At 38.3% G+C, this 12881-nt stretch overlaps 1 long non-coding RNA gene across 2 annotated transcripts in view; it reads left to right on the top strand.

The window, feature by feature from the left end:
- LOC119716786 (uncharacterized) overlaps positions 1-11812 on the top strand; it is a 163359-nt gene extending 151547 nt beyond the window's left edge. For both annotated transcript variants that reach the window (XR_005265426.2, XR_005265425.2), the window contains one exon: positions 10162-11812. This is a non-coding gene — a long non-coding RNA (uncharacterized lncRNA). The remainder of the gene's footprint in view (positions 1-10161) is intronic.
- Positions 11813-12881: the final 1069 nt, after the last annotated feature.

The following is a 12881-nucleotide window of genomic DNA, read 5'->3' as shown; positions in this document are numbered from 1 at the left end:
CTCCCTTTGTAGGGAAAGTAACTTTGTTCAGATAGAATTAAAAAAGCAGAGTAATTATTCTAGAATAAAACATTTTTTATCCTTGGAATAGAGTATCCACATGGGGGAGTTATATCAGCATAGCTTTGGCACTGTAATTATTCTGTTAAAGCGAGGCCAGTCAAACTCTTGTTGTAGCTAAACCCCAGTATGACCTGTTACCACAAGTGGGAAGAAAGGGAATAAAGAAGGTTCATTGGGCTCTTCAGCACCTCCCACGTAACACCTTCAAATAAAGACTGTAATTTTGGTTTGGATAAGAACAGCAATGAATGAAATAAAGTGAAACATAGAAGCTTCTTTTTTCATATCTTATTGAAATGTTCTGCTGACAAAATGAGCCAGACAAAAGATAAAATACGATGACATGGTACAGATCAGTGCTCCGTAGAGATATCTAAGCAGCTCTGAACACCTGGACTGGTATAATCAGTAGCTTATCTTATTAATACATTGAAATGAGTTTTTAAAGACAGTACTTTGCAACTTAATATCTAGAATATTTAATTTTAAAATTAAAAAGACATATGAGAGTTGAGAATAATAGATGATATTTTTTAAAAATATGCAGTTTATTTACTTTGTTAACAGAATTTGGGTGGCAGAATAAACTGAAGACTTTAAATTCACTCATAAGGAGATGAAGCACAGTGTAATCTCAAAGGTCTGAATCATAATTCTTGGACAGATTCTCTCTTAAAATAAGAAATGTAAAAATTGCTTCTAATTTCATATGTCTACAGTACACACACACCACTATTTGTTCTCTAAATCTTTATCACTGTGCATTATCAATGTCTATCATATTGCCTCACTGAACTTTAATTTGGGTGAAATCTGGCATCCATAAAAAAGACTATTATTTGGAAACTCAGTTCCTTGGAGTGGTTGTTTCTCTTGTTAGTTTATCAAAGTGCTCTAATTCAAATTTTTTTTTTCTTTTTTTTTTTTCCTGGTGATACTTAGTAAAATACTTAAGTGAAAATATACAAATAGTACGCCATAAAACATGTCAATTATTTGATTAAGGAAAGAGACTTTCAAGAAGAGAAAGTCTTAAAAAACTTGATCGGTTGATCGGTTTAACAAAGAAAGTTTTGGTACAAAAATCACGTTGGGTGCAATGTATGTGTTTCATTTACAAGTTCCTGCAGTATAGTTTTTAAAGGCTGTTTTTAGAATAAGTAACTGCTTTCTTGAGCTATTTGAAATAAGATTGATTTCAAGCTCTTCAGGGAAGGAGCCCTTCTTTTATTCTTCTCTGAGAAACACCTATCAGGAAGCTCTGAGATACAAAAATGATTAAAACAACACTAATCAGTTTGACAAAGGAAGAGACTTAAATGTGGAAAACATCTAAAAGACCCACTAATGTTGTAAAAAATTAAAAAAGGAGTGAACAAGTTCATGTCTTTGGAGTAAAGAACATACCTCAAAGTGCTGATGGACAGTAAATGCATACTGGGGATGCCAAGAAGTTACTATAGCATTGCAGGTAAGAAGTATGGAAGAAAAAAAGCTGGAGAATGAGCTTGCTTTTATTTCCAAATCTCCTCAGTCTCAAAACTGCTTTGCTGGCCATTAGCAGCATCCCATCTGCAGAATATATGGCCAGCTCCAAAGCCAGTAGCTCAGGGATAAACTGATGGGGAGACAAGGTGCTAGAGGCTTCTTCCCCAGCCACTCAAAGGTCTTCCCAGCAGCAGTGTGTTCCCCAAGTATTGCTAGGTGGTTCATTCCAGTAACAGCAGCTGCTTTTACAGTAACTGAAGGAGAAAGGTTCACCCATTTCAGCTGATTGTTTGTGGTATACGTATAGGTAGCAAAATCTGTTCCTATCTTTTTCTCCAGCAAGAATCTCACGCTTAGGCATCTACATGAAAAGCTGGATTATAGGTACACTGTTTAGCCTGTAAAATTGGGAAGCATCAGCTTTGTGATTGTCTATACAAGCCTCATTCTTACAATTTTACAGAACACAGATAGCCTTTCATTAGCTATTCAGAGCTCCCAGGGACCCTTCTTCACAAAGTGCACTGAGGCTGAAGACACAAAGGGACAGACTTAAGTTCTCACGTTCATTAAAATTCTGTTTCCCTAAGCTTTGCCTTTGTCATAAATCTCTTTCAAGAGATTGGTTTTATCCACTAGGTATCATTTAAACATAACGTAGGTTTGCAAGGTTGTTTTTTTTGTTTTTTTGGGTAGCATATCTGAAACAATTATAATATTTTTGAGTGTTGGAATCCATTCTTTTAGTGAAGGTAACCAAGAAAACCTCAAATTATTTGAGGTTTTACAATCTGAGGAATTCAACAGGACTGCATACTACTAGATTATCTGCTTGTATTTTCTTAGATTAAAAAACATATATTTATCATTATGGATGTTAATTTAATTGATTACGTAACATCTACATGCTGTTTTAAGTAACTGCAGAAATTATTCCTAAATCCAAGGCTTAGGTTCTCTCTGGAGTTCATTAGCTGCTACCTGTTCTGGTAGAACAAAGCTTTGTCTACTAAGTCAGCAGTGACTGTGGTGACCTCTCAGATCAGCCATTGCATGTTACCACCTAAAGACGCAACAGTAAGAAGAACAGATTTTCCAAATAGGCAGCAACTGTGCTTGACTGCATTCCCAGTGGAAAAAAAGAGATGGCTCAGATTCAGCATTTTCAAATGTATGTAAATTAGTTTAATACAAACATAAACTTCACTGTGAAGGAAATGCTAATTATTAAAAAAAATAAATACATCTGGAACAAGCAACTGCTCCAGTAAAAAAGATTGAAATGAGAATAGCAGTTATATTAAGAGATATTAAATTAAAAGCCTGCACTTTTATAAATTGCACAATTTGACGGCTCATTCTGTATATCAGAAGTAATTTATCAGATTTCCTTTTTTTAGCATCACAAAAATATGTTTACAAACCTTTGCATAAGAGTTAAGATGCAGAACACATGTATAGGAAACAAACAGAATTAGATTTGCTTTGCCTTAAAGAGCCATTGCATCATCAAAAAATGATCATGCAAAAGTTTTGATTCCTACATGTGCTAACAATAATCTTTTTTGGAGAGGCAGGTTGCAGGACTAGTTCTGATAGCAATCCACTCATTTTCTTCACTCTGTATGGGCATGGTTACTTCTGAAATGCAACCACTGGCATGTGTTTGTATTTTGCATCTAATCAGCAGATTTGAATGTAATTATGTATTTTGCAGGTGAGGTGTTAATGCGGGTTATATGGCACATCAGCTGTGCGCTGCCACTTGAAATGGTCCACTGGAAAATCTTGAGACAAACAACATTCAATTAGGCGCACAGCCATGAGCAGCTGTGCTAAGTACCACTGGCATCGCCTCAGACGTACAAATCTCAGTGTGAGCCTACTGCTAGCCGCTTTGAAAATGTGTTTATGTTGGTGACAAAAACTTTCCATCATCAATTCTTCTTAAACCTCTGTGCCTCTTAGCTGAAAAATTACGGCTGCCTGCAAGGGGAGGGATGCTCAGTCCTATTAATTTTCATTGGATGAAAAGGATCTTTTTTTCCTTCAGGCTAAAGGTTTAACCTTTATGAGTTTCATGAGTAACAAAGGGCATCCAGATTTTTATTACATGGTGTAGAGCTGTGCATTTGTTCAAAATAATCAGCACTGGGCAATCTACTGCGTATTGATTCAAAACAAACGTTACTACTCATATAAGCTGTTTCCTTCTCAAGTCTACATTTGACATAGGAAAACAAACTTGTTTAATCATCAGTTTTCAAATGCTTACCATATATGTCACTGCAGTCTGCTCTAAATCTTAGGATTCACATCAATGATGCTATTTGGGAAAATGCATCAACAGATTCTGTAAGATTTTCTTCCCTTCAAAAATCCCACATGTGTATTTTGGAGGCTAACTTTCTGAGTACACAATTCGCCCACTCGCCCAGGTAGGCTGACTTGCTGAGTTGTCAAAAGAGTTACCTTTACAATTCCATCTTTGCCTCTGTTATAAATGGCATTCAGGTTTGTTGATGTGGCTGGCTGGTGAGCAATGTTGGTTGATGCCTTCAGGTTTGTTGTGCCTTCAGCATTGGGGCATGGAGGGGCACACTGATCTTTGAAAGCAGGAGAGGGGAAAAGGAGGAGGACAGAAGACAAGGAAGAGGATTTAGATTTAGTTTTGGAGTCCTCTTATAGTTACAAAATCCCAAATGGCCTAGTGACTGTATTTAGACTTGCTACTCTATTCGAGATAGGAAAACCTTTGACTAAGGTACAGTTAAACAGACGTCATGAAAATATGATGGATGAGGGAACAGTAGGTGGAAGTTAGAGAAAAACTCATGAAGTCATTAGTATCGTTTGACAATGAGAGTATTGCCGTGTTGAAGGGAGTGATAAGGAAAAGAGCTCACAAGCTGAAGGGCAGTTTGATCAGAAAGAGGAGTTGGGGTATGGGAATCATATCTCTTTTTTCAGCGGGCGTCTGATTCCCTCCACTTCTCTCAAGACTTAAGAAGGACTCTGACTGGACTTGATCTGGAGCTGTGATTAAATGCAAGGAGTCGTATCATGCTTGGGAGGCGACTGGAAGTGGAGACATTTAGGAGCCGATAAATGGGCAGTGAAGTGAAGCAGCATCAGTGAGACGGCAGTGGAGTGAGCCGAGGCATACAAGTTCTTCTGTCTTTTCAGTGTAAGGATAATCTATGTATACCAACAGCCTACTTTTATGTGCTTTTAACCTCTGGTTGTGAGGGAAGGTTTTCTTCCTTTTGTGTCTGTGTGTGTGCAAATAGCATTTCTGTGAAGGATGAGAATATTTCTTAATACCTGACAGGCTGGAAAAATTGGGAGTTGCAAACCATAAAGTTATGGTCTTCTCCAGTTATCTGTAATTTAAAAATCAGAATTAATCACAGAAAAAAATATATATAAAAAAAAAATATGTGCTTCTAGGAGACTGAACAGGAGTTTGGAAGCACACCAATCCTACTGCTGAGTTAGTGAACCCAGCTAGTGAATAGTTGATATGATGAAAGGATTGCTCACCTCTGGGTGTTTCCATGTATCGCATGCAGAGTTAATGTGCTAATATGTGCTTATGTTGATGGAAATAGTGTGACTGGTTGAATGAGAGCTTTTTGGTTCCCTTCTGAGGTGAGAGCATCCATAATACATAAGCATACAATTTTTGTATTGGTTTCATCGTTTGGTGTATATATATTCCTTCTCTACCACACCTATGTTAGGTGTGGTAGAGAAGGAATATATAGTCAGCTATGAGAAGGAAACTGAGTTTTTCTTGTATTTACCTACATAGCATAAACTAGTTCCATACAAAAGCTCAGTACTTCATCTGTCGTTGCTAGTTAGAGATGTGCAGCAACTTTCTTCAGGCATTTCCTCTTGGAAGAAAACTGTACTTTGCAGCCTTGTATACCTCCTTCTAAGGAAGATGGGAATAAATTAGAGGAGAGCTGATCTAGCCCAGTACTGTGTAGTTTCTCACAGTGCCTTTGCAGGCACAGTTCTGAGTGAAAGCAGTCTTCTCTGTAAACTCTTAGCTAATGTGATTTTGGCTAATTATTGGGTGGTATTTTAGAAAGAGAAAGACCTTAATTTTCCTGTAGCTATATTAGTTTGTTTTTTTCCCAATGAAAAACTCATTTTGTTATAGTTTGACACTTCAATTTTCCTTTGCGTTAGTCTTTTTTTTTTTTTTTTTACTGTCTCTCTGCAGTATTTCATGTGCAGATTCATCTGTATATTTCATTAGTGTGCTCGTCAGATCAGTGTGATCCAAATGATTTAAAATAAGAGTAGTGTTGTTGGGCTTGTTGTTGTTGTTTTAACTATAGAAGTGGGTTTTAGAAATTATTCTTGGGAATTTACTTTTTCTAAATTTCCATCTGTTGGTGTTAAGTAAAGAATTTCTTTTCAAATGAAGAGTTATTTTGATCCCTCTGAAATATGTTTTAAGTCCGTGTTCCTCCTTCTTCTCCTCCTCTCTTTTCCTTTTATTGTTAGCAACATAAAACTGTTATATGTAACTTAATTCAGATTCTAGGAAATACAGAGAACAGCAGAAAATATAAAATGCAAAGTCAGTTGTGATGATATCAGAGAAGTTCAGCCTACGTGCTAAAATATTTATTTTGCCACTTTCAGAGTGACCCTGAAGAGAGTTAATGAAATATGTTCTGCATGGGCATCTGCTCTTTTGCTTCCTTTCAGGTCTGGAGATTGTGTTGTTGGTTGGTTGGTTGGCTTGGGGGCTCTTCATTACTTTGGTGTCTTTTCAGTTGCTTCTGTTTCAACAGATGTGATCAGAGACAAGGATAAGCCTCAAAGAAAGTTAGTGGCCAGCGTAATGCTGATGAAACTTTTCTGTACATGGTTGTACAATAATGAAAGATGTCTTACATAGCTCTCTACTTATGCAAGTTCTTTTAAAAACTCAGCCCTCCCTTCACAATAGCAATATGAAGGTCTCTATCTGATCTTGTTGCTAAAGGAGCTTGTACCAGAGTGTCATGCACAAACGGGGAGTTTTTCTTGTGAATGAGGAGGTGATTTTACCTTGCATGCATTACTGAAGGACTGATTTTACCATTTCATACATAGGGTGACTGCCCCTAAGGTGGTTAAAAGACTGGAGGGGTTGTAGAAAATGGTTGTAAAAAAAAGGAACTGGATCAAATACCTATCTATGAAAGGCTTAAACAAGTCAATCTGTTTAACCTATCAAGACTAAGGGATGACTTAATTGCTGTATATAAATGAATGCCTTGATGCTAAGACAATATTGAGTATTAAAGACTCTTCAACAGTAGTTGGAAAAAGGATAATAAATAAGAGGCTAGAAGATTAAACCAGACAACTTACAAGTAGAATTTGACAAATGTTTGTAATGGAAGGGGTATTCTTTATGACTGGAGGTGGTGTATTCTCTTTTATCTCAGGGTGTTACCAAATGCATGAGATGATGTTTGCTTTAGATGAACACATGTTTAAAAGAAGGGGTGATGTGGATTTGGCACAGGGTTTACTGGTTGAAATTAATAATCTACAGAGTGTGGCCAGTCATGCTATTTCTTTGTGGTCTGTTTGCCTTTAAACTTCACGAACTTTCAACTTACTCCATCTCTACAGACAGCTAGTCACTGGAGCTGTGTAGCCATGCATAATTATTCATGTTCTTGTCTTTTTAAATCAAAAAGTTTATATTGCCAGGATATGTTAGGAATTAAGGTGTTAGAGCCATCTTATTTTACTGCATTCACATACTGTATGTTCTCTGACTTGGCTGGTTTGAAAGCATGATTCTGGGGAATACTTTTCTCTCCTTTTTTCATATTGACTGGTGGAAAGTAGGTGTTTAAGAAATCTCACTCTACCCAAGACAGTGCTAATGCAAACCCAGATTTTCTAACCCAAGAGATTTGGATAAGGCTATTGGAAGAAATGAGCTTGATTCTTTTCAGAAGTGAGCCTGTCATGTTATAAGACACTCTAATCTCTACAGGACACTACAGAGGGGAAAAAAATGTTGGGTTTTCAGAAACTTTGGGGAAAAAATACACACAGGACCACCTACATTTATAGTTTTATAGCTGTCCCAGGCTAAAAAGACATAGAAAAGACACTTTTAATTATCTTTACTCTTTCCATTGTGAAGGAAAAAAATAACCTCCTACTATGTGTGGGTGAGAGAGCACTGGCACAGCCTTCCCAGACAGGCTGTGTGGTCTCCCCCCTTGGAGGTCTCCAAAAGCTGCCTGGATGTGGTCCTGGACAGCCTGTGCTGGGTGGCCCTGCTTGGACCAGGTGGCCTCTGGAGGTTCCTTCCCACCTCAGCCACTCTGTGAGTCTGTGACCCATAGTGTCACTATGACACCTATTAAAGACAGCTGTGCTGTTCCAGCTAACAGGTTGCAGTGCCAAGAGTATATGACAGTCCTGGCTAAGCAGCCACCACAAGATTTTGAGGATAGTGAAGCAAGTGGGTGCAGGGCAAAGGAGAAGGTTTGTAGATGGCACAGCTTTGGTGGGCTGTTCAGTCTGCCTGCTCTTCTTTCAAAAGAAGTGAGACTTTTGCAAAGATGCAGGATTCTTTGGAGAGGAGAAAATGGCATAACAGAAAATCTTCTGAAAGTAACCTAATTGCTGCTATGCATCAGGTCCTCATTTGTATACTTGAATTGGATGGGAAAAGACTGTTTTCTGAGGAAAGATGAGACTTTTCTCCCAGTAGAGATGAGAAGCAGTAAGACAATGTAGTTTACAGTAGATATGGGTAAAGTTGTTTGTTTGTTTGTTTTATCTCCCCACTCTCTCTGTGGCTCTGTGTTACACATATGCTGTGCCTCTGCAAACCTGAGGACATCAATCAGGCTGTTTCAACAGGAGAAAGTATGACTCTTAACTGTGTGATCTTGGTGGGAATGTGTTTGCGAGAGATACTTTTGGCAAAATATTTACTTCCTCAAAGCTGTGTGTAAGTTACTAGTTATCCTTACTTCATACAGAAAAATGCTTTACAATATTACCATCAGAAATTATCCCCGGGAAGACATGCCATGTAACAAAGGTAGCACAATGAAACGGCTTCTCTGCTACAGTCATTTACAAATTTATAAACTTTAAGCTGTAGTAAGAAGTCTTGTTTTTGCTGCTTTTCTTAATATGATGCAGAATATCTTTTAGAAATATTCATGGAAAATGTGCTATGTCCTTTCTTTCGCTCTAATCCTCTGTATTACCTGTACAAAGAACAAGGATTTGCAACCCCCCCCCCCCTTTTTTTTTTTGCTTATCTATGCTGCAGTCCCGCTGTCATTGTTTGATTCTGCTTAAATCCCTCTGTACCTAAAGGTACAGCCTTATCAATTGAAAAGCTAATGCTATATAAGAAGTGAAAAGAACACAGAAAGGTTTCCTAGCAACTACTGTGAATCCTTCTAAAGTAAGTCAGTTAAAACCATGTAGTACGTGCAATGGGTGTAAATTAGGGAGCTAAGCTGATCCACAGATTTACAGATGCCCACTATAAAGTATAATAAAACCTGTAATAGAAGGTGAATTGCTTGAGAAGAAAATCACATCAGAGTCTTGACAGCTTTATCATTATTTAAATGATCCAGCTTAAATTCTACTAGGTAGTTAGTAAGACTGAGTGTCAGAGCCACACTGACAGTGTACAAAAGCACAGTTAATGGCACTGGTTAGTGTCGCTGCTGCGATGATGTCTTCTATTGCTCTTTCTAAAAACAACCAGCAAACAGAAACAAACAGAATCAGCTCTAAGGGGCAGTTGTGAGGGAGCCATTGCAGGGTGCAAATATGCAAAGCCACCTCTGTGAAGCAGGGTCCTTTTTGTTTTGTTCTGCTTTCCACGGCACGAATTAAATTGGACATTTTTAGGTTAGTAAAATCTGTTCCGGAAAGCGCAGGAAGGCTAACAATTATCTGTGTCCCCGCACACTGCCCTCCCTTGCTCTCCCGGACACCAGCATTTCAGTGGAGGTTTCTTCTTTCCTCAACACTTTTATATTGTAGGTATTTCTTAAAGAACTCCTTGAGCTAGTATTACTTAGAGAATCAAGCTAAAAGTATGACTAAAGGGAGACCTGAAGTTTCCCTATTGTTCTCTGGTAAACAAATGTGCTCTAGTAAATAGAAAGACAGGACAGGGTTCAAGCGCCACGTATAACCCCATCCTGAGATAAATGCATGCCTGAAGGAAGCCACGTGTTGAAGAATGCCATTTGGGACGAAGATTTTGAGGTTGTGGTTTTTTGTTTGTTGACTTAAGTCACCCCTGAAATGAGACCCATATGTGAAAACCAGACAGAGATCACAGTCCCTCTGCAGGAATAACACGTGCGTGCATGTTCACATGTCTTTTTATAACAGTTTTTAGCCTTTGGTTTCTTCAGTTTTGCAGATTCCAATAAGCAAATCTGAAAAGGTCTGAGGCATCGGCACACTCAGGTGCTTACCCCGTGCTTATCCCTCCCTGCCTTTGTTGGTCTGAAAATGAGGTTGGAGCTGTCAGCAGGCTGACCTTTCTCACATAATTGTGTTATTTCTGCTTCTCCTCCTGTCTTCTCCCAGGAAGTGCAAAGACACAAAGATGTTTAAAAACAACAACAAAAGGGAACGGCAGCACTCTGAAACACCGAGCAAGTTTGGAGTAGCGCTGAAGCTGGCAGCGGCCTCATCTGGCTCGTGTTTTGCACTCCGGAGGGAGAGGCCTGCCACTCTTAACCCTTCCGGAGGGCGTAAAGGCAGGTGTGAAAACTGTGAAGAAGCAGTTTTTTGTCAGACGCTTCTTCCTTGCTCCCTCCAGCCTCACTCGCCAACAGCTGCACTTCTACAAGCACTGTGGTAAAAGTATTCATTTGCTCTGTGGTTTTGAACCGTCAGTTCTCACAGAGCTGACCAGTGCGTTAGGAGCACTGGGAAACTGAGTGTAATCTTTGTTTTCTGTAATATGAGATGTTTGTGTGTTATCTCTAACAACTTACCTCGTGTGCTGAGTGGTATCAGTTTTAAAAAATTGAAAGAATTAACTGCAGAAACTCCTTTCCCTGTAAAGCACTGAAACACAGGCTTATAGCCAGCAGCAGCTTACAGTCAGTGCACGTATGTAGTAGCGCATGTCTGCTGCATGACCTGGCTGCACAGTTGTCATTTGTAGCCTTTGATGACTCATTAAGTCATTTTTAGCTCTGTTGGGTTACTTCTGTCACAGATTGATTGTTAATAGTATGCAAAACCAGAGGCAGAACATGTTAGGGGATTCTTCTTTTACAGGTAAAGCAGCAGAGTAGGTGCTGATTAGGTGCAGTCATCTGCTTTCATCTTTCTGGCAAAGGAAGTAGTCTTGCCAAATACCATCGTCCTGCTAAGATTCATCAATACACTACTGGAGAGGAGGCCTTCCAATCATCCGTGGAATTTAATTTTTACCCTCTGTGTAATTAAATTGCTACTCTGAAGATTTGTGCTAAGCATAGGGGAATAATTTAGACACACAAAGTAATAAAGCTTCCAGATGGTAAATTCATGAGTCTGTTTTCGGGTGGTATCATTAATTATTCTAGTTGTGTTTTGTTTTTGTTTTTTTTTGTCTACACTCGAGCTGTCATCATCTACAACAGTGACCAAAACCTGAGCCACAGTCTAGATACTTGTTCCTTGGCTTTCTTGGTTGAATTTTGCAGCGGGACAAAAGGTACAGGAATCACGTTGAAACTCTCTTTTTCACTGAAAAAGAGTTTTGGCTGTTGTATCTTAGATGAGCTAGGTTGACAGTGCTCCTGGACATCATGTAAATAGCTTTCTTTCTTTCTCCATTCCTTGAATGTGATTTTGGTCTTCTGCTTGTCCAAATCAAGAAATCATTGTCAAGTAAAAAGAATAAATGACTGTGAAAGACATAGGCTGCAAAAATCTGTTTACTTCTACTCAGCTTAGAAATTATTACTATGCTATGACTTTGTGTGTTTTGTCAGGATCTAACTTTCTGATAGCCTGATTTTCTGATACCTTTAGTAATAGCCAGATTCCAGCAGCAACACTGTAGTCATAAGAATAAATGAACTTAAAATTTATCTTCACATTCTGTTTTTTTATGAAATGGACTGAAATTCTGCTATAGGTATTTTGTGCTACTGGTTTCTCTATATGTCTTATAGTACGTGATTTGCGAGAATTCATCTTAAAAATCAGGAAGTGCAGTGTCTGTAAATCTGTAATCGACAAGGAGTGTTTATTTCAGTTTATGTAAAATTTATATGTGAGTGTGAATAAATACTGCTTAGCTAATCTGGATGTGTGTATATGTACATACACAGTATTTAGATTTCACTATCTTTACCAGGTCACTTACATAGCAGATGCTATTTCTTAGGATAGTGCTCATCTAAACTATCATGAAATTATTTCCTGCAGTAAATCTGCAGTTTTGAGGTGGCCTGAAACACATTTCTCAGAAACATTTCTCACTGTCAACTTCTGAAAGCTATTTTCATCAAGACCTTGTCCCCATAATTATTAGTATGTTCAAGAACCTTGGAACCAGTGCAAGACATTTTATTAGTATCTAAATATTCACAGGGATGACAAAGTATAGAGCTTAACAGATCATTAAACAGAAATCTATATTTGGAATGAAACTACTCATCTGGATTTGAAACTGTTTGCCTTGCGTTTATGGGGATAAATTCTGACATATTACTGAAAATTTACTTCACACACTTTCTTCTTACATCAGTCTAGAGCATAGTGTTCAGAAATCATTCAGAGCTGAGAAATTTGGAAAAAGACTTGCTTCCTTTGTCGTTAGAGTCCTTCCCAGCCGGTGCTGTGGAACAGAAGCTGCTGCACGACACAGCAATTGGTTTCAACTAACTCACGATCGTGCACGAAGCAATTCCCTATACATGAGATTTATAACCTGTTTAATCCTTTCTTCTTAATGTCCCTGTTATTCAATTACTGCCATTTCACACACATTTCTCTAATCTTATTTCATCTTCTTTTAGCCTGCTCTTTGCAGGCTCTTTGCTTTGAAGCTGATGGAAGGACTTGCACTGACTACACTGTAGAATAGATAAGATCTGGTTTGTTTTTCTGAGGAAAAGAAACCTAGCCTGTGCTCAAAGCACCATGCACAGCTATAGTGATAATAAATTTGCGTGCGCCAACCATCTTTCAAGATGTTCCTGTACTTGTTTGTTTCCTGAAAAACGAGGTGTTCTTACTACTGTCAAGGATGCACAATAGCATGATTAAGGAAGAGGGAAGTTGATTCTCTTCTGCTTTATACA

Source organism: Anas platyrhynchos, chromosome 4 (genome assembly GCF_047663525.1).
Source record: "Anas platyrhynchos isolate ZD024472 breed Pekin duck chromosome 4, IASCAAS_PekinDuck_T2T, whole genome shotgun sequence".
Classification (NCBI taxonomy): Eukaryota; Metazoa; Chordata; class Aves; order Anseriformes; family Anatidae; genus Anas; species Anas platyrhynchos.
Note: the sequence above shows the minus strand (reverse complement) of the source record. Positions and strands in the feature narration are given on the sequence as shown.